At 49.2% G+C, this 22,797-nt stretch overlaps 1 pseudogene; it reads right to left on the reverse strand.

Moving 5' to 3' along the window:
* Positions 1-185: 185 nt before the first annotated feature.
* On the reverse strand, positions 186-4,332 carry LOC124683708 (annotated as a pseudogene).
* Between the last annotated feature and the right edge of the window lie 18,465 nt (positions 4,333-22,797).

The raw sequence follows: 22,797 nt of genomic DNA on the forward strand, positions 1-22,797 counted from the left end.
TTGGAAGGAATATGGCACCGCTTAGACAATTGCCCAAAGCACCGAGCTTCACAGCAAATGCAAGCACGTTACACTGTCAGTATTTTTCCTTTTTTGTCATTAGAAAATCATTACTGCACTACTGTCAGACAATCTCTAGCTTGAAAATGACAAGAATATCTGTTTTTCTTTTCCTTTTTTTTTTCGACTCAGCAAATAAAGTACAGCTCCAAAGATACAGAATCTGCAAACATATAACATAATATGAGTAATAATAGAGAAGTTACTCAAAATATATAAAGAGGACTACAATGTGATATTCTAATATGGTGAGCATCAAAAAGGAAACTATCTCCCAAGCAGTAGAAAATGCTAATTAGATAATGCAGCTCTCGCATATAAAGGTGGACTACATAGTACCCTAGCTTGTATTATTTCGAAAAGCTGAATAGCCAAAGAAATCAAAATGGATAGGAAACAGATGCTAGTACAATAAGCGCATTTGTTTAATAGACTACTTGAGGACCTTCAAACTAGTCGAACGAAATAATTTACCCACAACTTTTGTCCCAAAATATCGGTAGCGGGTTGGCACCTAGTTTTTATTGTTTACCACAGGAAATTCTACAAAAATGACCCAACCTTTGGTTGGTGGACTTCAACTTTAGTCGCCATACAGAAAAATTAAGTTGCAGCAACACTAGGCCATGCTACAGTTTGCATAATAAAAAGAATTTGATGATATGTCGATCACAGATTACCATTTACATCTATAATTCATAGAACATGAAGAATTCCATATTAACAGCACTGAATATACACATAGCTTCTAGCTAGTACACAGAGCTTCATGAAATATATCCTCCCTTTAATGTTTCTCCATATATACCACTTCTTCATTCTAATAAAGAACCTGAGAACTTACGTTTCTGGTTAATGTTAGGGAAGTTTGGTCTGGGGGAGTTTTTACTTTTTTGTTGTGAAGTGGTGAACGTTTAAGATTTACTGCATGCTGGACAAGTTTGTACTGACCTAGCTTCAGGTCAAACCACCTGGCATTTGGCATAACCACTTAAGAGAAAGGCGTTCCTTTTTTTTTTCTTCAGGGAGTCATTCTCACAAAAGATATTTTAATTATAAGCGAAGATGGAAGGGAGACATGCTTTGCAGTTTTTGTTTTGAAGCTATATATAGTCTATCTCACTTTTTGTTAGGATATTTGTTTGCAACTTGCAATAAACAATGCTATAATCAAAGCTATATGCATCTATGATGTAGAGGCCCGGCGTAAAATAAAGCTTACATTTTGAACATACAGATCCTACATGACCTCAAATGCGAACAAAATATCCCCAAAACCAGGCCGGATAACAAATCCTAGAGCTTATGGCATTTCTAGTATCCACCTTTTGGACAGGGGAATCCAGAGGACTGACACCATTGCATTTAAAGGTAAGAAGTTACCTGATAAACTCAGATTACAAGCCATTCTTCTTGGTGACTATAAGGTCTTAGCTGTAGCGGTAATAATCACGTGTACTGTATGTGTTCCAGTATATGATGCAACTTTGGAGCCCTGCGTCGGAATATTGGTTCGAGGCGGAAAGATGGAGCTCCGCTTATCCTCTTCTTAGCGTCATACATTTCATTCCATGCTTGAACAATTTCCTCAACCTTAAAACTCAGTCCTGCAAAAACAAGAGCAAAATTTTCAGGACTTGTTCCTGAAATTACTACCGCAGGATGTGTACACAAAATCTAAGGATTCAAAGTTCACAAATAAGGTATGAAGCTGATCACGTTGCCTGGACAAATATGCTTTGTAAACATACATATTCGTTTGACTAGATAAGCAACATGTAGAAGTGGTAAAATGGAAAAAAGGAAAGAAAATTAGGAGTTCTGAAAGTTAGAAGAAGGAAACCCTTACCTTCTTGGGTGGTTTCATTAGCACAATGGTTCTTTAACATCACATTGATGTCTGCTACGGAAGCACCTCCAGTCTTGAATTTTTCCATCGCCACTGTCAGCGACTCTTCCCAGCTAGGAAGTCCCAAGTTGAACTCTACTACGGAGCGTTCATAAAGAATGGTACCCCACAAAATATTTATATGTGATCGAATACTTGAAGCTTGTTCGAATGCTTCATCTGCAGACATAGCCTTCATATAGCGTTCTAGGCCCATCTTCTCCAGCATGGAATTCTCCTTGTTAAGTTTAGACAGCCCCCTCATGTGAATATTTTCCGTTGCTTCCCACAACTCCATCCCTTTTTCCATATTGTCTTCTGCCTTGTTGAACAATCCCAAAACTTTTGTTCCCATATCTATCTTACACGCAATAGCATAATACCATGAAAGCTTGGCCTGCTCAAACTTCTGTTGGCCAAGTGCGATGAAACCTTCAAAAAAGTCTGGTTTTGTTTTTACAGCTTCCTCAAATTTTGAACCAGCCTTAATATATTCTGAACAAGCCCATTCATATGCAGCCGTTACCTGCTCAAGTATCAATTCAATTGAACCATCTTCAGATAGGAGTGGCCTTTTTCTTGCACGAGACATGCTGACGTTGCCCCAATTAAACAAGGCCAAAGCTGCCATTTCCTGAAATTTTAGCTCTGCAACTTGAAATATTTCCTGCGCTTCTTCACTTGCAACCGTGTCTTCCATAGCCTCACAATATAATCTCATGCCAAGGTCATGGAGATCCAAATATGCATCAGAATCAAATCCGACGTGAGTCTTAAATAGCTGGGCAAACTGTAACATCCAATCATCAACATAACAGTTTTGTCCATTATCATGCCTGGTGATCCCATTCTCTGCCATGCTATTAGGGATTTTCTCTAGTAACAAAGGTTGTGTTCTGACCACATCCACGCCTAGTTCTTGAACAGGATCAACCTCTGCAACATATAGTCGAACAGGCACTTCTGGGTCTGCTAGGTTGTTTGCCCATCTTAGCTCTTCAGATGAGGTTATTGTCACCAGGTCATCTTCCTTGTCCTTATACTTAATAAGTAACGCCTTCAAAGATGGGAACTTGTTCTGAACAATTTCTCTCAACTGAGATAGGCTGCCGTCTACTGGCACCCGAGCACATCTAATGTCCTCTCCAAAGAGACCAACTTTAGATCCCTCATCGCCTCTGTCTTGACACTGGTATTGCTCTCTGTGGTGTGGCTATGACAGTTTTCCTGAGCATGATGCACTGGCTTCACAGCAGAATGCTTTCGTCCCTTACTCTTGCCATGCGCAGTTTGGTGTCCTGAAATGAGTTTCCTTCCCTTGCGACCAGCTTCCATCTCCAGATCATTGGTTTCCTTATCTTCCAGAAGACTTTGCTGATTTCTTATCCCATTTGCTTCCTTGTGTTCAGTGTGCTTTTCCTGTTTGTATTGCTTCACTCCATTATCTCCCAGATGGTTTGCTTGCTTGTTATGCTCATTCCTCTGTTTCTTCTCTTCTTCCTTCTCTGGACCATTCTTGATTTCTCCAACATGGTCCACTTCCTGCCCATCCAGAACAGGTTCCGAGACAGCAACAACAACACCCTTCTCCTTCAATGCCGCCTTGACGCCCTCCGAGATCTCCCTGGCGGCGCGGTTACCCGGCTCCCAGCCCAGCACCTTCTCCACGTCGGCCCAAGCCAGGTCCGGCCTGCCCAGCGCCTGGAAGCAGCTGGCCCGCCGCAGCAGCGCCCTGCTGTACCTGGGCGCCACCTCGAGGGCCAGGTTGCACTGGTGGATGGCGCGGTGGTACTCCCCGGGGACCATCCGCATGTAACACTGCGCGGCGCTGCTCCGGAGGTGCGCCGCCTCGATGTGGCCGCTGGGGAGGAGCTGGATCGCCTTGTCGTACTTGAAGGCCGCGCCCTCGTAGTCCTTCCGGTTGAACAGCCTGCTGGCTTCCTCCTTCAACTCCCGCGACAGCTCCAGGAACACCTCCTCGTCGCTGTCGCCCTGCGCCGCCGGCTTCCCCATGGCTGGCCGCCTCCCCCTTAAATTCCACCACAACTCTTTCTCTCTCCTAGTAGCAAATTTGCTGGTACAAGAAACGCAAGTGAGCTCGAAGATTCCACCAAGAATTGATAGCCGAGACCACCGAATCTTGGAAAGAAAATCAAAGGAAAAAATTGTTTTTCCTTCTTTTCCTTGCTAGAACCGGACGAATCGAGAAGACGAGCTACTGGTTGAGGGAACCGATGCTTCGACCACACGGAAAAGAAAACCTCAAGCCGAAGCAAACCATTTGGTCGAAGCAAAGTAGCAAAAGATTTGGTCGGTAGGAGCGGGAGGAGGATAAGGAGCGAATGGACAAATGGCGCAAAAGCGCAGCAGAGGCGGGGCGCGGAACCAAGAAAGTCACGCCTCGCGGCTCGCGTAAACACATACCCGGCGCTTTTTCAAGACGAGTGGTGCGGTAGTGACAGGTGACTGAGGTGAGTAGCTGACAGGCGTATCAGAACATCGCTTTCTCCGATAAATTACCTGGCCAACGGGCCGGCCCGGCACAGTGCTTCAGGTGCCTCGCACACAGAAGCCTGTTAACTGATAGGCCGTGCCATGCCCAGGGCCCAACGATTTCAGAGGGCCCATGACAAACTCTATAAATGAGGCCCAACGGAAAAAAATAACTTCATACATAAGTGGATAAAAATGATTGAACTTATAAACATCGATAATTTTTCAGTAGCATTATATAGCGGATAAGTTTTCTTCCCTTTGTTCTAAACCAAGTACCATAGAAGCTACAATCAGCCCTGGCTACAAACTACAATGCATAAAAAAGAGGAATATCATGCGAACAAACCTACAAGCCTCGAGTAATCATGAGAAACGAGATTTCCATGCATTTTTTGATGCAAATTCATCAATGACAGTGTCGAGATCAATACTATCGAACATATTCCTCTCGATGCAACACATGGCCAAACCATTGAGTCTTTCTTGTGACATAGTGGATCTCAAATAATTTTTCAGTAGCTTCAGTTTTGAGAAACTCCTTTCAGCTGATGCAACAGTCACCAGTACAGTCAAGTGGATACGATAGGCAATTGAGACATTTAGATAACAATCTGCAGCTCTTACAAAATCAAAAATCTGCTGACATTGATGTGTTTGGCAATGTCATTTGCAACACTTTTAGTTCAGAAACAAAGTCATCCAAATTATCATCCGCTGACTCATCATGAGTGAAAGTTTTGACAAAATTTGTGCAATGCCTTCTTAGATCATTATCACCCAAGGATTTCAATTCTTTCGAGTTGAACAAGAAGCTAAATATACTCCCAAATGACTTCAATTCCTCAAATCTATTAGTTAGTGAAGCAATTGCAACATCAATCATCACTAGAAAGTATTTGACTCTAAATGATTCCTCCTCTATTGCTTGCGCTTCTTGATTCTGATCATCTTCTTCATTGTCACTAATTTCATCAAATTGTCTTTTTCTCGTAATACGCCGTTTCACAGGGAGTAAAGGCTCTACTCCCATTCCAGTTGCAATAGATCTTGCAATATCCAAACTTTTTTCGAAATCATTATTCCTGTACTTCTCAAAAAATGATATGGCACCATCAATCTTCTTAAGAGTAACATCAATGCACACAAACTTAGATTGGAGCTTCTTACTCACCATGTTTACAATGAACAAAACATCATGCCAAATGACCATTCCAAGCAAAAAATCGAATTTCTCAAGTGCACTAGCCAAAGATTTTGCTTCGCTCTTAGTCTTGGCATTATCATTAGAAGTTCTCTTCAGTTCCAATAATGTTTTTCTCAACTCTAGTGCTTGGTATCTGATAGCTTGCACACTCTTTATTCGACTCTTCCATCGAGTGTTGCACAAAGACTTAACTGTCATTGTTGGAACATGATCAAGTAATAGCTGCCATCTTTTAGTAGAGGTTGAAAAAAGAGACTGGCTTTTCAGAACCTGGGTGCATGTGAACGAGAATGGACTAATGGAACCGGGCGGCATATGATCCTGCGGGAAGGCAGCTCCTGATTGGTCTAGTCTTTTTGTGTGGGGTCCACCGCTGGAATGGATGTTGTCCATATACAGGTACAAAACGACAGTACATACGCGTGTGGGCCCTCTATCCTCTCCACAGCCCGATCGTTCCACATCCTCTCCCCATCGATCCCCAATTCCCCATCCTCTCCCCATCGATCCCCATCACCGCCGCCCTGTTCCTGACGCCGCCCCCATCCCCGAAGCCAGGTCGACGGCGCCCTGTCCCCGACGCCGCCCTGACCTCGGCGCCAGCCACCGTCCGTGCAGCAGTAGCGTCCGTGCGCATGTAGGATGTCGGTCGCGATGTCCACGCTGACGGAGCCGCCGCCGCGTCCATGCAGCAGCAGCGTCCACGTCCGCCACCGCCGTCCCGCTAGCGCCTCCTCCTCCTTCCCCGGCCACCGGCGCCGGCCTCCTGGATGTTGGTGCCGACCTCCACGTCGTCGCGCGGGACGCGGAGCGCCTGGCAACGCCACGTCGACGATGCGGAGCTCGGGCCACGTCGACGCCGCCCGTCCCCGACGCCACGTCGACGACGCCCTGTCCCCGACGCCGGCCCCATCCCGAGCTCGCCCGGACCTCGTCGCCGCCCAGTCCCAACGCCACCTCGACGATGCCCTGTCCCCGACGCTGGCCCCATCCCGAGCTCGCTCGGGACGCCACCTCGACGCCCCGTCCGGACGAAGCCTCGACGCCGCCCCTGTCCCCGACGCCGGCCCCGCCCCAAGCTTGCCTCGCCATGGTGCTCGCCTGCGCGTGGTGGAGGTTGGCGGCGGAGGGCGCCGCGACGAGCGGCGGTAGCATGATGGCGGCGCGGGCTCCGCTGCCATCCGCCCGCCCGACAGGCGCCACGCCTCAACCATCAGCTTCTCGCGCGCGTCGCGCCTCCGCCATTTCCCAGACGGCCGCCCGGTAGTGCTGATTTTGGACGAGAGAAGAGAGAGATGGGCGTGATTTAGGGGAGCCGCGTATTGTACAGAGTACTATCTGTATCAGAGTAATGATCGGCTTCTGTACGGGCCCACCAAAACACCTGGACCAATGGTAGCCTGACTTGCAGCAGGAGCATATGCCGGCCGGTTCAACGCAACACTTTCCGCATGTGAACCCACTTTTTCAAAAATGCGTTTGTAATGTAAAAACATATTTAAAAATCGAAACACAAAATGCGTGCAAAGGTGATCTCAAACATGTGCCCTGGACATGAGTTTCGTGACGAAAAAACCTTTTATTTTGCCTCGGCAAAAAAGTGAAATTTTGCAGGGCTATATAGCAGTATATATGTGGTATTTTGTCTTTTTTAGATTCTGAAATAAAAAAAGTGGTTTCTCCGCGAAAACTTTCTACGCACACGTGGATCATGCACACATGGATCATGCGTACCCTGTTATTTTTATTTCAGAATTTTTTAACATTTGAAAAATGCATTTTTCACCTGGGTTCACGTGCACCCAGGTTCCCCAGGTTCAACTGGGACTTTTCCTTGAAAACAATATGTAAATTCTTTGCACAATACCAAAGAAAGTAATAGTTTTACCATAAGATTTTGCCATATCACTAAGAGTAAGATTTAGGTTGTGACAAGCACATGGCATGTACAATGCTCTTGGATTAGTACGAAGTAATCTGCTCTGTATCCCTTGGTTTTCCCTTTCATGTTTGAACTATTATCATAGCCTTGTCCTCGAACATCACTAACATTCAGACCAACAGATTCGAGTGAATCTATCAACATATTATAAAGTCCAAGTCCCGATGTATCATCCACCTTCAAGAACTCCAAAAAAAACTCCTCTATTTTTGTAGTGGTACTTGACATGTTTACGCACCTCACAATTAGAGTTATTTGTTCTTGATGGCTCACATCAGGGGTACAGTCTAAAATGACAGAGAAATACTTTGCATCTCTAATTATCCTCAAGATAGAATCTTTAACAATGCGAGCAAGACGGGAAATTAACTTATTCTGAATATTATGTCCAAGATAATAGTGATGAATTTCATTACTCTGAATGCGCCGAATATGCTCTTGCATTACAGGATCAAACTCTCCCATCATTTCAATTACTCCCAGAAAGTTCCCATTATTATCTTGATGTAGTTTCTCATGTTTTCCTCTAAAAGACAAATTATGCTTAGCACAAAATTTCACGGGAGCAATAATACTAATTAGAACGTGTCTCCACCGTATCTTCTCCCTTTCAATCTCTTGTTGCAAATCCTTATCAATTGTTTCCTTCTTACTTAGCCTCACTCTTACCTCATTCCAAGTATTCATGTTACTGATATGCTTAGCACTATTCTCATGTAACCTGAGCTTCTCACTAAGATGTTTCCAGTCCATCAATCCCTCGGATGCTAGTAGACTTTTGCTGTTTTTGGACCTGAACAATTTGCAGCAAAAACAATAAATTTTGTTCACATGTTTAGAGTACACTAACCACCTTCGATCACTGACCTCGCCATTACTTAGCTTTCTTGAGTAGTAAGAATATGAGAAATGTATGCCAACATTATCTACTTGAAACACAAGATTGTACTCCCTTGTAGGCCCCTTCTCAATGAGAATATAAATTGATTTATTATAAGAGCATTCCATGTTCTAGGGTCATAAATATCAAAAGAAGAAGCTTCCTCATTTGTGTTTCCATGACTCTCACTGTCGGTGTTCTGATTTTTTTTTCGAAATGGGGGGAATATCGCCCCAGCTTCTGCATCCAAAGGATGCACACGGCTTTTTTTTTATTAGATTATTCACAAAACCTTACAAGAACAATACAAAAGATCAACCTCGAAGCCACCTCACTAAACCTACAGTGGGATGAAGGGATGATAATACACCAACTCACATCATCCAAAAACCAAATGCCTTCCCAAACCGCCCAATAGCAGGTGAGAAGCACATCCAGTCAAGCAAACTCTCCGCGCACGCCAACGCACATGCCACAGAAGTTGCTACCGCCGTCTTCCTCGACTCCATCGTCAAGAGAGATCATCGCATTAACCTTGCAAGACCTGCCGTCGATGCCACCATGACGCCGGACGGCTCCACCATCCTGCACGCATACATCATCCCGCATCCGTCGTCGATGCCCTGCAGCACCATGCCACCGAGACTCAACACCAACAATGTGGTGGATGAATACCACTCCACCAACATCCAGCAGCTGCTCCAAAAACGATGCCCCAAGAGGTAGAACGACGCAGGGCGCGCCGCCATCGTCCGATCCGGGAGACCCGGTGATGAGGTCTAAGACCCCGTGTGTGGCCCGATCTCGCGGATTGACTTCGAAACCAAAGGGGAGAGATGGGAGAACGCGAGGAACACGAAGAACACCGCGGACACGAGGAACTCCGAGACCCACGCACGCACACCAACCCGATACACCCGATGCTTACCTCCGTGGCTCGATGGACCACGCCAATAGAATCTCCGTGGAAGAGGCACGTGGCAGAATTCCCGGAGAGAGATTGGGGTTGGAGAGGAAGAGCTTGGTGAGGGAGAGAGAGTAACTAGTACTAGAATCTCGACTCAACAAGATCAAAGTCAACAACCAAGGTGCCTTGATTACAGAGGGATGATACCCAAGGGAGACTAAGCTCAAAGGTAGGTTTGAGTTCAAAACAAGTCTAAAGAGCTAAGGAGGGGGTCCAGCTACTTATATAGGTACACATGGCCAGCAAGGGCGAACAGGTACGCGAAAGGATAAGTTAAGGCAGTTTGGTGGGGCATTCTCGTCAGGTCCGGTTTGGGTCCGGTCTGACCGGGCCTGTGACCGGGCTGTCCGGTCATGGGGCCGGTCGACCGGGCCTGTGACCGGGCTGTCCGGTCATGGGGCCGGTCGACCGGGCGCAAACCGGAAATCTGCGAAGTTTCCGGTCCTGGGTCCGGTCGTCGCCCGGTACGAGGGAGCTGGCCCGGTCTGCGCCCGGTTGACCGGGCCTGTGACCAGGGCGTCCGGTTGTGGGTCCGGTCCGATCGGGTCCTGGACCGGCCAGCGTCCGTCTCTTCCTTGGAGCGCTTCGAGCGACGTCGGCTTCGGCTTCATGATCATCTCCATGTCCAGCTGCTTCTCTCCCTCCCTTGACCTTGGCGCTTCCTCCTCTCCGGGGTCTTGATGCGCCTTGTACCTAATGACACATAGCACGTCGGAATGAGGTAGCAATCCATCCAAAGGGGTACCAAGATCAAGGGTGGTGAGGAGCGAGTTCACCTCATCATGTAGAGCCTTGGCTCGGGCTCGTGTCATCGGTCCACTTGGGGGACTAGTTGGTCTTGATGTAGTGTCGTCGGTGAGCGGGGCTACATCATCTCCCCCCCCTTGGGAAAGAGTCGTCCTCGACTCGTGGTCTTCCTCATCTCCATGATAGGGTGACAAGTCGGAGACATTGAACGTGTTGCTCACCATGTACTTGGAGGTGGGGATGTCGATGACGTAAGCGTTGTTGTTGATGCGTTTGAGGACCTTGAAGGGACCATCTCCTCTTGGCTTGAGCTTTGAGTTGCGTTCCTGAGGGAATCTTTCCTTCCGGAGGTGGATCCAAACGAGGTCGCCTTCTTGAAATATGCGTTCCTTCTTCTTGGCGTTGAGGCGGGTAGCTTGACGAAGCACATGTTCTTGAATGGTAGCTCTTGTTTCTTCATGAAGTTTCTTGACGGCGGCGGTGCGCTTGTCGAAATCCATGTTGATCCGCTCACGAAGGGGAGCGGGAGTATGTCGAGTGCCGTGAGCGGCTCAAACCCGTAGACGACCATGAAGGGACTCCTTGATGTAGTCGAGTGCTTGGCGCGGTTGTAGGCGAACTCCGCGTGTGGAAGGCATTCCTCCCATGACTTCAAGTTTTTCTTCACGAGGATGCGTAGAAGGGTGGAGAGGCTTCGATTGACCACTTCCGTTTGGCCGTCCGTTTGCGGGTGCGAGGATGATGAGAATAAGAGCTTCACTCCAAACTTTGCCATGAGCGACTTCCAAAGATAACTCATGAACTTGACGTCTCGATCCGACACAATGCTTTGCGGCACTCCATGTAGGCGAACAATTTCCCTGAAAAACAATGAAGCAATGTGTGAAGCATCATCGCTCTTATGGCAAGGTATGAAATGAGCCATCTTAGAGAATCTATCCACTATCACGAATATAGAATCATGACCATGCTTAGTGCGAGGCAATCCTAGAACAAAATCCATGCTAATATCCGTCCATGGTGCATGAGGTATAGGCAAAGGCGTGTAAAGACCATAAGGATTGGAAGTAGACTTAGCTTGAAGGCATGTCGTGCAACGGTTGCAAAGGCGCTCGACGTCCCGCTTCATCTTCGGCCAATAATAGTGAGTGGATAACATCGCAAGTGTCTTATCTCGACCAAAATGTCCCATAAGGCCACCACCATGTGACTCTTGCAAGAGTAACTTTCGAAGAGAAGACTCGGGAATGCAAATTTTGTTGGCTTTAAACAAGTAGCCTTTGTGAAAATAGAAGTCATCAAATCCTCGGTCAACGGAACACTTCTCAAATATCGGAGCAAAGAAAGAATCGGAAGTATAGAGTTCTTTGATCTCTTCAAGTCCCAAGACGTGAAAATCCAAGCGAGTAAGCAAAAGGGTGTTTTTGCGGGAAAGAGCATCCGCCACTACATTGTCCTTGCCCTTCTTGTATTTGATTACATATGGGAAGGACTCAATGAACTCAACCCATTTTGCATGACGTTTGTTCAAATTGTGTTGGCTTTTCAAGTACTTCAAAGACTCATGGTCGGAATGGATGATAAACTCATTTGGCCAAAGATAGTGTTGCCAAACTTCAAGAACACGAACCAAAGCGTAGAGCTCCTTGTCATATATAGGATAGTTGAGGCGTGCGCCATCTAACTTCTCACTATAGTATGCCACGGGTTTGCCCTCTTGCATAAGAACACCACCAATACCAAGCCCACTTGCATCACACTCAATCTCAAAAGTTTTGGCAAAATTTGGAAGAACAAGAAGGGGAGCTTCGGTAAGGCGTTTCTTCAACTCATCAAAAGCATTTTGTTGGGCTTTTCCCCAAACAAACGGAACATTCTTCTTGGTAAGCTCATTCAAAGGGCAAGCAATGGTGCTAAAATCTTTCACAAATCGGCGGTAGAAACCGGCAAGTCCATGAAAACTTCGGACTTGGCCAACATTTGTAGGAGTAGGCCAATTATGGATGGCCTCTACCTTAGAAGAATCAACTTCAATCCCATTAGCGGAAACCACAAATCCAAGGAAAACCAATTTGTTTTGAGCAAAGGTGCATTTGGGGAGGTTAGCATAAAGCTTTTCATGACGCAAGATGCACAAGACTTCTCTCACATGTTGCACATGGTCCTCGAGATCTTTGCTATAAATGAGAATGTCATCGAAATAGACAACCACACTCTTGCCAATGAGAGGACGCAAGATGTGATTCATGAGGCGCATGAAAGTAGATGGAGCATTGGAAAGACCGAAAGGCATAACGAGCCATTCATATAGACCGAGTTTGGTCTTGAATGCCGTTTTCCATTCATCCCCAATAGCCATGCGGATTTGATGGTAACCACTACGCAAATCGATTTTAGAGAAAATCGTGGCACCACTAAGCTCATCGAGCATATCATCTAAACGCGGAATGGGATGGCGGTAACGGACGGTAATGGCATTGATGGGGCGACAATCCATACACATCCGGTTTAGGCACAAGAATCATGGGAACCGCACAAGGGCTAAGGCTTTCGCGGACGTACCCTTTGGCGAGGAGATCTTGTATTTGGTGTTGTATCTCCTTTGTTTCTTCGGGGTTGGTGCGGTAGGCGGCACGGTTTGGAAGCGGAGCGCCGGGTATGAGGTCGATGCGGTGCTCGATGCCTCGAAGTGGTGGTAGTCCATGAGGGAGCTCGTCGGGGAAGACGTCTTGAAACTCCTTCAAAAGAGACAACAAAGACGAAGGAATGTTGGTTAAGTCGTTAGTCGCCGATGTTGGTCCCTTGCATATGAGGACGTAGTGCAATATGGTGGATGGGTTTGCTTGCACTTCTCTCCACTCGCTTTTGGTGGCTAGGAGGACGCTCTTTCGCTCACTCATGTGTGGCTTGTGGCGCTCACTCTCCATTTGGTGGGTCGCTCCCTCACCTCTCAACTCACTATGGTGGAAGTGGTGTTGTGCCCTCGCTAGAGCCTTCGCGTTGTCGGCGATGATTTGGCTAGGAGTCATGGGGCGCAACTCGAACTTCTTGTCGTTGACCTTGAAGGTGTATGTGTTGGAGAGTCCATCATGTATAGCCTTCTTGTCATATTGCCAAGGGCGGCCAAGCAACATGTGGCACACCGTCATGGGTACCACGTCACACTCAATAGTATCCTCATAAGGTCCAATCTTGAAAGTGACGGTGACGGTATGTTGTATCTTGACGTTGCCCTTGTCACTCAACCATTGGATATGGTAAGGGTGAGGATGCTTGCGGAGAGTGAGGTTGAGCTTCTCACACAACTCGGTGCTTGCAAGGTTATGGCAACTTCCACCGTCTATGATGACCTTGATCGACTTGCCACCAATTCCGGCACGGGTTTGGAAGATGTTGCACCGTTGTTCTTCCACATCATGAGGTTGCGTAGTTAGCACCCTTGTGACCACAAGTGAGGGACTTGGGTCATGCTCACATAGGAGAGGATCTTCTCCACTTTCTTGCTCATAAGCTTCTTCACTTTCCACGGCGGCTTGCACAAGGGCTTCATATTCATCCTCATCAAGCGTCTCGATATCACCATTCTCCATAGTGATCATGACCTTGGTGTTCTTGCACTCAAACGATTTGTGACCTTGTGTGCCACACTTGAAGCAAGTGACACTAGAGGGTCCCGTGGATGCCTTAGAGGAGGCGGTGGAGGAGACCGTTTGCTTCATGCGACTTTGGATAGTCGGTTTCTTGGATGTTGTAGAGGACACTTCGGCCTTGGCACTTGTAGCATGAGGAGTTGATGTAGTAGGAGGAGTCGATGTAGCGAGCTTGGAGGAGAAGTAGGTCTTGGCCTTGGAGTACTTGATGTCCTCAATCACTTGGCGCTCGGCCTTCGACGCTTGATGGACCAACTCAACCATGTAGGAGTAAGGTTGGAACTCCACAATTCGCTTGATGGGATAGTTGAGGCCATTGAAGAAACGAGCAATGGTTTGTTCCTCGGACTCTTGGATGTTAGCTTGCATCATAGTGAGCTCCATCTCCTTGTAGAACTCCTCAACGGTCTTGGTGCCTTGCTTCAACTTTTGGAGCTTGTTGAAGAGGTCGGTCATGTAGTGCGTGGGGACAAAGCGAGCATGCATCTCTTTCTTCATGTCTTCCCAAGTGTCAATTGGAGGTTCACACTTCTCTTCTCGAAGAGTGAGGACTTGCTCCCACCAAGTGTTTGCGTAGTCCTCGAACTCAAGAGACGCCATAGCCACCTTCTTGGCACCGGAGTAGTTGTGGATGCGGAATATCTTGTCAACCTTGAGTGCCCATGAGAGGTAGGCCTCGGCATCTTCTTCTCCCTTGAACTTTGGCATGGTGAACTTGAGTCTTCCAAACATGTTCTCTTCATCCTCCAAGTTTCTTCGACGAGGCGGGGCACCTTCATCTCTTGCGGCTTGAGGAGGAATAGGAGGTCTTCGACGGCCAACCATAGCATTGGGTTGGCGTTGGAGGTGCACACTTGCTTCACTTGGTTCACGGTGAGGATGTGGTTGAAGATCTTGTCGTGGTTGTGGACGATGCTCGATGTTGGGTCTCTCATCTTGATCATGGTGTAGGTCTCCTCTTCCACGTTGGTCATGGCGAGGATGATTGCGGAGATCACGCCTCGGTTGGTCTTGATGTCCATGGCCTTGAGCATCACCATGTGGCTCCATGTTGTGGAAGAAGTTGTCATGTGGGTGGCCGTCACGCCCATGGTGGGCATGGCCATCCGGTTGAGGACGATCTTGTGGAGGACGTTCTTGTGGACGGGCATGGCGATGGATTTCTCCTCGCCTAGAGTTGGAGCGAGAGTCTTCATGACGAGCATGTGAGCGATGAGGTCGATGATGGTCTTCATGCCTTGAGGAGGAGCTTGAGGACGAACGATGACCATGAGAGTAGTAATCTTGTGATGAGCTTGAGGATGATGAAGTAGAGCGGTGTCGGTGATGACGACCCAAGTTGGTGATGGCGCGCTCGATGCTATCCATGCGCCGCTCCATGTTCGCATCATTGGCCGCCATTCGGCCATTCAAGTTGTCCGTAGCTTCGCGAAGGAGAGCCAAGTCTTGGTTCACAACGGAGAAGTTGTGTGCCACTTCATCGTATTGCTCATCGATGCGTGTCTCGAAGAGTGTGAGTTGCTCCTTGAACTCTTGTCGTTGTGTCCATAGGTTGTGTTGAGTAGCCAACCTCTCGGTGTTGCGGAGGACTTCTCCCTCCCTTACATCATCTCCACTCCTATCCATGATGCAAAGACAAGAACTATGTTGTGTATGTTAGTGGAAGGAGACTACCTCGCACTCTTACCAAGGTAAGATAGTATTGAGGCAATCCACCAAGCCGAAAGCAAGATCAAGTGTATCGGGAACACACGCAAAACCACACGCAAAAGCTAGCAAATATGGTGTTAGGCGAGTGTTGTGGAAAGCCAAAAGACAAATCCAAGATCGAGTATGTTGTTAAAAGTGGGTAAGGTCCAAAAATCCAAATGTCAATGTGAAGATCACTATAAACACGGAAAAGGTTGTGGAACACACACACGAGATAAGCGGGGTTAGTGCAACCAAAAGTGAGCGGAAAAGTGTATGTACGGATGCTCGGTGTCACACTAACACAAGGAGAGGCAAAGCTTTGGTTGCAAAAGAAGAGACAACTAGATTCACACGCGGCCTCTCTTCTCGTATCTCTCTTTGCTTAAAAGCTTGTTCTCTTTTGTATATGGTGGCACTTGCACTCGTTTGTATCTTTGGTGGCACTTGGACACTTTTGTATGTATGGTCGTATGGATGTATGGATGTATGGATGTATGGTGCTACTCGCACTCTTTTTGTGTTTTTGGGGCTTTTTCACGCACTATGTTAGCGTTAGCCTCGCTTTTGCTATCTTGCCACACGAGTGTTTGCTTGAATGCCTTACTCAACACGACACACACACCTCACAATGCGGGGCCACGTGCAATGTCTCGCAACACTAGACAAGCAATGCTCGATGGGATAGATCGCAAAAGGAAGAGGGGTTACAAGGTGACAGCTGCAAGTTATACCTGCGATGGTGGTGGTGGTGGTGGTGGTGGAGATCGCCGGACGTCGAGGTCGAAGGGGCGCGAAGATGCGCCCGGTCTGGGGCCCGGTTGGACCGGCTCCTGGACCGGCCTGTCCGGTTTCCGCCCGGTCGACCGGGTTCGGGCCGGCCCGGCCGGTCGTGGGTCCGGTTGACCGGGTGCTCGACCGGATTTCGCGGGCTGGACGTTTCTCTCTCTCGTTCTTCCCCAAACCAAAACCAAATCGACCAAATCGAAGGGAAACGATGGAATTGGAGGCTCAAAGTTGGGGAAATAGTAGATCAAGCACAACAACACCAGATCCACGGAACAAAACCACTCAAAACGCAACCAAATCACAGATCGGTCAAAAGGCAAATTGGGGCTATTTTTGGGTATTTTTTGGAAAATTTTCTAGAAACGAAATCGGGTGGGTGGAGGGTCAAATCCGCGGTAACCAAGAGCTGCTGATACCATATGATGAGGTCTAAGACCCCGTGTGTGGCCCGATCTCGCGGATTGACTTCGAAACCAAAGGGGAGAGATGGGAGAACGCGAGGAACACGAAGAACACCACGAACACGAGGAACTCCGAGACTCACGCACGCACACCAACCCGATACACCCGATGCTTACCTCCGTGGCTCGATGGACCACGCCAATAGAATCTCCGTGGAAGAGGCACGTGGCAGAATTCCCGGAGAGAGATTGGGGTTGGAGAGGAAGAGCTTGGTGAGGGAGAGAGAGTAACTAGTACTAGAATCTCACTCAACAAGATCAAAGTCAACAACCAAGGTGCCTTGATTACAGAGGGATGATACCCAAGGGAGACTAAGCTCAAAGGTAGGTTTGAGTTCAAAACAAGTCTAAAGAGCTAAGGAGGGGGTCCAGCTACTTATATAGGTACACATGGCCAGCAAGGGCGAACAGGTACGCGAAAGGATAAGTTAAGGAAGTTTGGTGGGGCATTCTCGTCACGTCCGGTTTGGGTCCGGTCTGACCGGGCCTGTGACCGGGCTGTCCGGTCATGGGGCCGGTCGACCGGGCCTGTGACCGGGCTGTCCGGTCATGGGGCCGGTCGACCGGGCGCAAACCGGAAATCTGCGAGTTTTCGGTCCCGGGTCCGGTCGTCGCCCAGTACGAGGGAGCTGGCCCGGTCTGCGCCCGGTTGACCGGGCCCGTGACCGGGCGTCCGGTTGTGGGTCCGGTCCGACCGGGTCCTGGACCGGCCGGCGTCCGTCTCTTCCTTGGAGCGCTTCGAGCGACGTCGGCTTCGGCTTCATGATCATCTCCATGTCCAGCTGCTTCTCTCCCTCCCTTGACCTTGGCGCTTCCTCCTCTCCGGGGTCTTGATGCGCCTTGTACCTAATGACACATAGCACGTCGGCATGAGGTAGCAATCCATCCAAAGGGGTACCAAGATCAAGGGTGGTGAGGAGCGAGTTCACCTCATCATGTAGAGCCTTGGCTCGGGCTCGTGTCATCGGTCCACTTGGGGGACTAGTTGGTCTTGATGTAGTGTCGTCGATGAGCGGGGCTACATCACCCGGACCTAGGGTTTCCCCCGGAGCAGCACAAGTGAGAGACCACAGACTGCGACGATGATGCCTTCAAGAAGGTAGCGGCGCGACACGTCGCCATCGTCCGCCAACCAAGGTCGGAGCACGGTTTTCACCGGCAGCCGCGCATCCCAACCCGCCGAGTGTAGTGCCAAGACGGGCAAAGATGACGCCTTCGACAAGGTAACGATGTCGACCGATGTTGCCATCAGCCGCCAAGACCGAGGTCGAGGCTCAGTTTTCACCGGCCGCCATGACACCCGGACTAGATCTCGCCGCCACCCTGCCGCCCACACGGCCAGGGCCACGGGCCACCGCTTGCCGCGAAGAAGACGGCACCGCTGCCACCATCCGGAGCCACCGCTCCGGCGTCCAGGGCCCCCGCCGAGACCACCACCAGCAGCCCCTCCAGCACTGAAGGCCGCCGCCACCGAGCCACCAGATCCCGAGAGCCACCCGCCGCCACGAACGGAGGAGCGGCTGCCGGAGTCGCCGACCAAGGGGGAGACGCGTCGGGGGTGGAAAGCGTCGCCGGGCAGCGGCCTCAGCCCCGGCAAGCCCAGCCCGGCCACCTTCCTTCCATGCGGCTGTGCTAGGCGCCGGGGGCCGCAGCCGAGGGCCAAATCCCCGCCGCCCCCTTCACCGGCGCCACGGCCTTCGGCCGGCAGCACCTCGGGGGGGCGACGAGGAGGGAGAGAGGGGGGAGGACGGACGGGGCGGCGGCAGCTAGGGTTTGCCCCTCTCGGTCGCCAGGAGGAGCGACGCGAGAGGAGCGATCCAGAAGCGCGTCGGTGTTCTGATTGGCATCAACATCAGCAACATTTTCCTCAACTACATTCTCAGTCTGATCAGGCTGTTCTTCACCATTGGTGATGTATAATTGCTCAGAAATTTTATTACTGTGTCATTCCTCAACAAAAATTTATTCATTGCCCCCTTCAGAGATTCAGTCAACTTGTCTAATCTTTTCTTGACGCATGCTTTTTAGACAGCATGATTACAAAACCAGAATGCCGATTGCCAAAGATAATACTGAATGACCGAAGCTAACTATCTATCTATCTCCACAAACAAACAGAGCAAACTGACGACAAATTAATGGAACTTGGTAGCAGCCTGCAAATAATGAAAAAAATAAACACAACAATTCGTATACTGGATTCATGATTCGAGATCAAGACTCAAGAGTTAACAGTTACCTGTAACCTGTTGAAGTGGAAAGAAGTCTATATAACCCCCACAAGTTTTAGAGTTGGGACACTGCACACCCTTAACTTTAAACTAGCACACTTGACCCCACATGTTTACAAAACCGGGCAATTGACCCCTCAACGCTTTGCTAGCTGTTTTCTGGACCGGTTTTGCTAGTTGGATGGTGGTTTTATGCCAACGAGTGGTCTTCCTCCCTCTCTTCAGACGCACGCATGTACAAAATTCTGGGAACTTTCTATGTCGCTCGATCTATACGTAAGCTAAGAAAGCAAGCACACATGTTTAATGGATCCAAGCTAGCTAGCTGAACCTATGAACGCATCAAATGGCCATGACGTTGATGGTGGCGATGGGGATAGAGTCCTGGGCGCGTCGGAGCGTGCAGTGACGCCGCCTTGTTGCCGTCCTCCACAGCTCGCCGGCGTGTACGAGGGCTAGAGGTGATGCGTCATGCGTCTGCTGGAGCACGGCCCCGTGAATGCTTGGCTGGCTGCAGCGCGCGCTGTGCTCAGGCCTCCCACCATGAGCTTTGTTTCGGCTTGGGCGCGACACATGGTTGGTACGGCGAGGTGACGTAGTCATGGACTAGGGAGTCAGTCATCCTCAAGGACTCGTGAGCATCAAACGGTGGAGGTCCGACGATGTTTTAATTGCAGCTACCAGGGTCCTTCAAGAGACCCCTCTTCCCGTTCAAAAAAAAAAATACGGTGGAGGTTGCTCGTGCAGGAGGTGAGGGAAGGCCAAGCCCGCCGCGGCAGCGACGGAACGCGAGCGACACACATGCATGTTGACTATTCTTTTACCAACCCATGCCACGTTGGGCTAATAATAGAGTGCCACGTCACCAAAACCAGCCTGCAAAACAACTTCTCAAAACTAGGGGGTCAATTTCCGGTTTTGTAAACATGTGGGGGTTAAGTGTGCTAGTTTAAAGTTAAGGGGGTGTAGTGTCCCAACTCTTAAACTTATGGGAGTTATGTGAACTTCTTTCGTTGAAGTGTATCTCCTCTCCAACTCTCCGTCAGATACTTAGATCAGATCCTCCATGAGCCATGAGTGTTTGTTTGCCTTGATTGATTAGGAAAGGGAAATAGGGAATTAGAGACTCCAGTCTCCAGGCTCTAGGACACCAGAAGACCAGAAGGCTAGCAGGCGAGATTCCGAGACGCTAGAGGCGAATGAGCGAGGTGAATGAGCGAGGCGTTCTTCTCGTCTTCCGTTCCGTGCGGCGACTCGGCGATCGAAAAGAAAACGAACCGACGACGCGTGCGTTGCTTTCGTGTTGGTGTTGAATCGTCTGGCCTTTTTCTGGGCTATTTTTTTCCTCTACTCATCAACATATATACTGTACGTACATATATAGTGGGCCCCTATTTAAGGCGCCCCGGGCCGTCGTCCCACGACGGCCCGAAAACAATTAACAAGGGCGGAGTTCCTACATCCGTTTTTTTTGGAGGGGGGGGGGGCAAATCGAGCACAAAATTGGGTAGGGTTTGCGGTTGCGCGGATAGACCATGCACGTCGCTGATGCCGCAGATCAAACCGCCATGATCATAGTCGATGTTGTCGGCGCCACGGTCGCCTGAAAAAGGCAACCACTCTCGAGTTGATCAAACCAAAGAAGGACCAAAGGCGGCGGCTCTGCGGGCCGAAGGGGCGACGTAACAGAAACCCGATGCTCAATCGGTGGTAGGTGTGTTCTTGGCGGAGACGTGCGCGATCAGTTGATCAGACCGACGGGTGTCGCTATACGCGCCATGGCGTGGATGACACACATATCGAAGTAGATGGCGACGTTGTCGATGATGTCGTCCCGGGTAATGACGGCGAAGATGGACCAGTGACAGAGACCACGTGGACGAGCTGGCGGATGCGGCGTCGATGTGGGTGAGTCGGCCGCGCAACCTAGCAAGGTAGGCGCAGCAGCCGACTGAGTGGCCACGACAACCGGTAAAAGCCAGCTGGTGCGGAGACAGCACAAGCGAGTCGGCCGCAGTAGCCGACATAGGGGAGTCCGCCGGTGCTGAGTCAACGTCGAGGATGGAGTAGAGACGCATGATGACGGCGGCGGTGGGCGACGCAATCCGTACATAATTCAAAATCACAACATCAACCTTTGCTTCTGCTAGGTATTTCCTTTATTGTTTAATGTTTACCTATTTTATATAGTTCCATCCAAGGCCTAGATATTTCTATATTTGGATTAGGTCTTGGGTAATCCTAGCAAATCATAATTTGAGAAACAGGACCTCGCTTCAACTGGTGATTTCTTGTAGTGTGTGGCATGTATAATGTATTGATGTACTTACAACTTCATTGGCGCATTATGTTTTTCCGAAATTATTCTTGCCCATTCATTGTAAATGTCTTTGTTAACTCCTCCCCTTATACTATGTTACTATTACATTTCAGATCCGGACTTCTGCTCACCGTCTTAAACCAGTGTTGATTGTAAGTTATGAGATTTTTTTGTATTATTTGTTCCGATTGCACTAAACCCATGTCTGCACACACATTCCATCTTTGCAGGTCAAAATTTTAATTTTTTTGGTGGGCGAGTAGCAATGAGATTCAGCTTTGAGGGAACAAGACTTGAATGCATGCATATTATTGGAATACAAGTAAATCTTAATTAAAGTTCTCTCCAATCTTCTCAAGCACCCCCCCTTCAGGTTTTATCATTACCATTTTGAGATGATTTTTCTTAATATATTTAAGGATTTAGCCTTTCATTCGTGACCATTGTTCAATTTACTATATATAAGTGTACATGATACAAGAGTTTATGTGTGTACTCATTTTAGCAGATCAGTTACATAAAATAAACAAGCTTTAGCAACTTAATCCCTTTTAATGTTGCTCTACCAATTGGACAATCTGGAATTCTGGATTACTTTTTCGGTTTTGCTATGTCTCAGGTGACTGAGAAAAGCTTAAGTCTCAGTCAATTATTTCAGCCGTTCGATCAGTCTTTATGATCCGTGCTCGTCTACGTGGGTTCTGTTTCTGTCTTCCAAGTGTTTTCTTGGGTCGTCCGTTAGAGCATCTCCACTCGTCCCCCCGAGGAGGCCCCCGGCGAGCGTTTTTTCCATCCGGACGGCGAAATTCGGCCCAGTCGCGCCCCCGGTTCCTCGTTTTCGTCCGGATTTGGGCCTAAATTCATCCGGCGATCCCACGCCCCCGGCCCCGGGGAGCTCTCGGGGACTCCGGACGAGTGAAAAGCGGGGAAGGGCCCGATCTGTCGGTGACTCGACGCACGAACCCCACCGCCACGTCGCTCAAAATCTCCCCCACCCCTCGTATCTCTCTCGCCGCCGGCACCACCCCGCCGGCTTGTTGCCCGGATTGCGCCGCCACTCCTTCCCCACCTGCCTATATTCCGCCGTGTTTGGACGACGGCCTATCTGGCTGCTCTTCCGCCGGCCTGTTTTCCGTCCTGCTTGCTCGTCGTCGCTCGCGGCTCGGGTTGCCTCGCCCACCCGTCAGGTGTTCGTCCATTTGCCTCGCCGGCCATGGACTCGGACGAAGAGGAGGAGCAGATGTTCGTCGAGCTTATGCAAGAAGAGATGGCAGCAGCCGCCCAAGACGACGAGCACATGATGATCCTTGGTTGCTTGGCAAGCATGTACGCCGGACTGGCAACTTGTCGGCGTGGTGGGTCGGCACGAGGTCGCCGGAAGTGCAAGCCGAGACAGCGAATGGAGGGCTACTGCATGTTGTACGCCGACTACTTCGCCGACAATCCATTGCACGGTGAGAGTGTTTTCCGGCG

This window comes from Lolium rigidum, chromosome 1 (genome assembly GCF_022539505.1).
Source record: "Lolium rigidum isolate FL_2022 chromosome 1, APGP_CSIRO_Lrig_0.1, whole genome shotgun sequence".
Lineage (NCBI taxonomy): Eukaryota > Viridiplantae > Streptophyta > Magnoliopsida > Poales > Poaceae > Lolium > Lolium rigidum.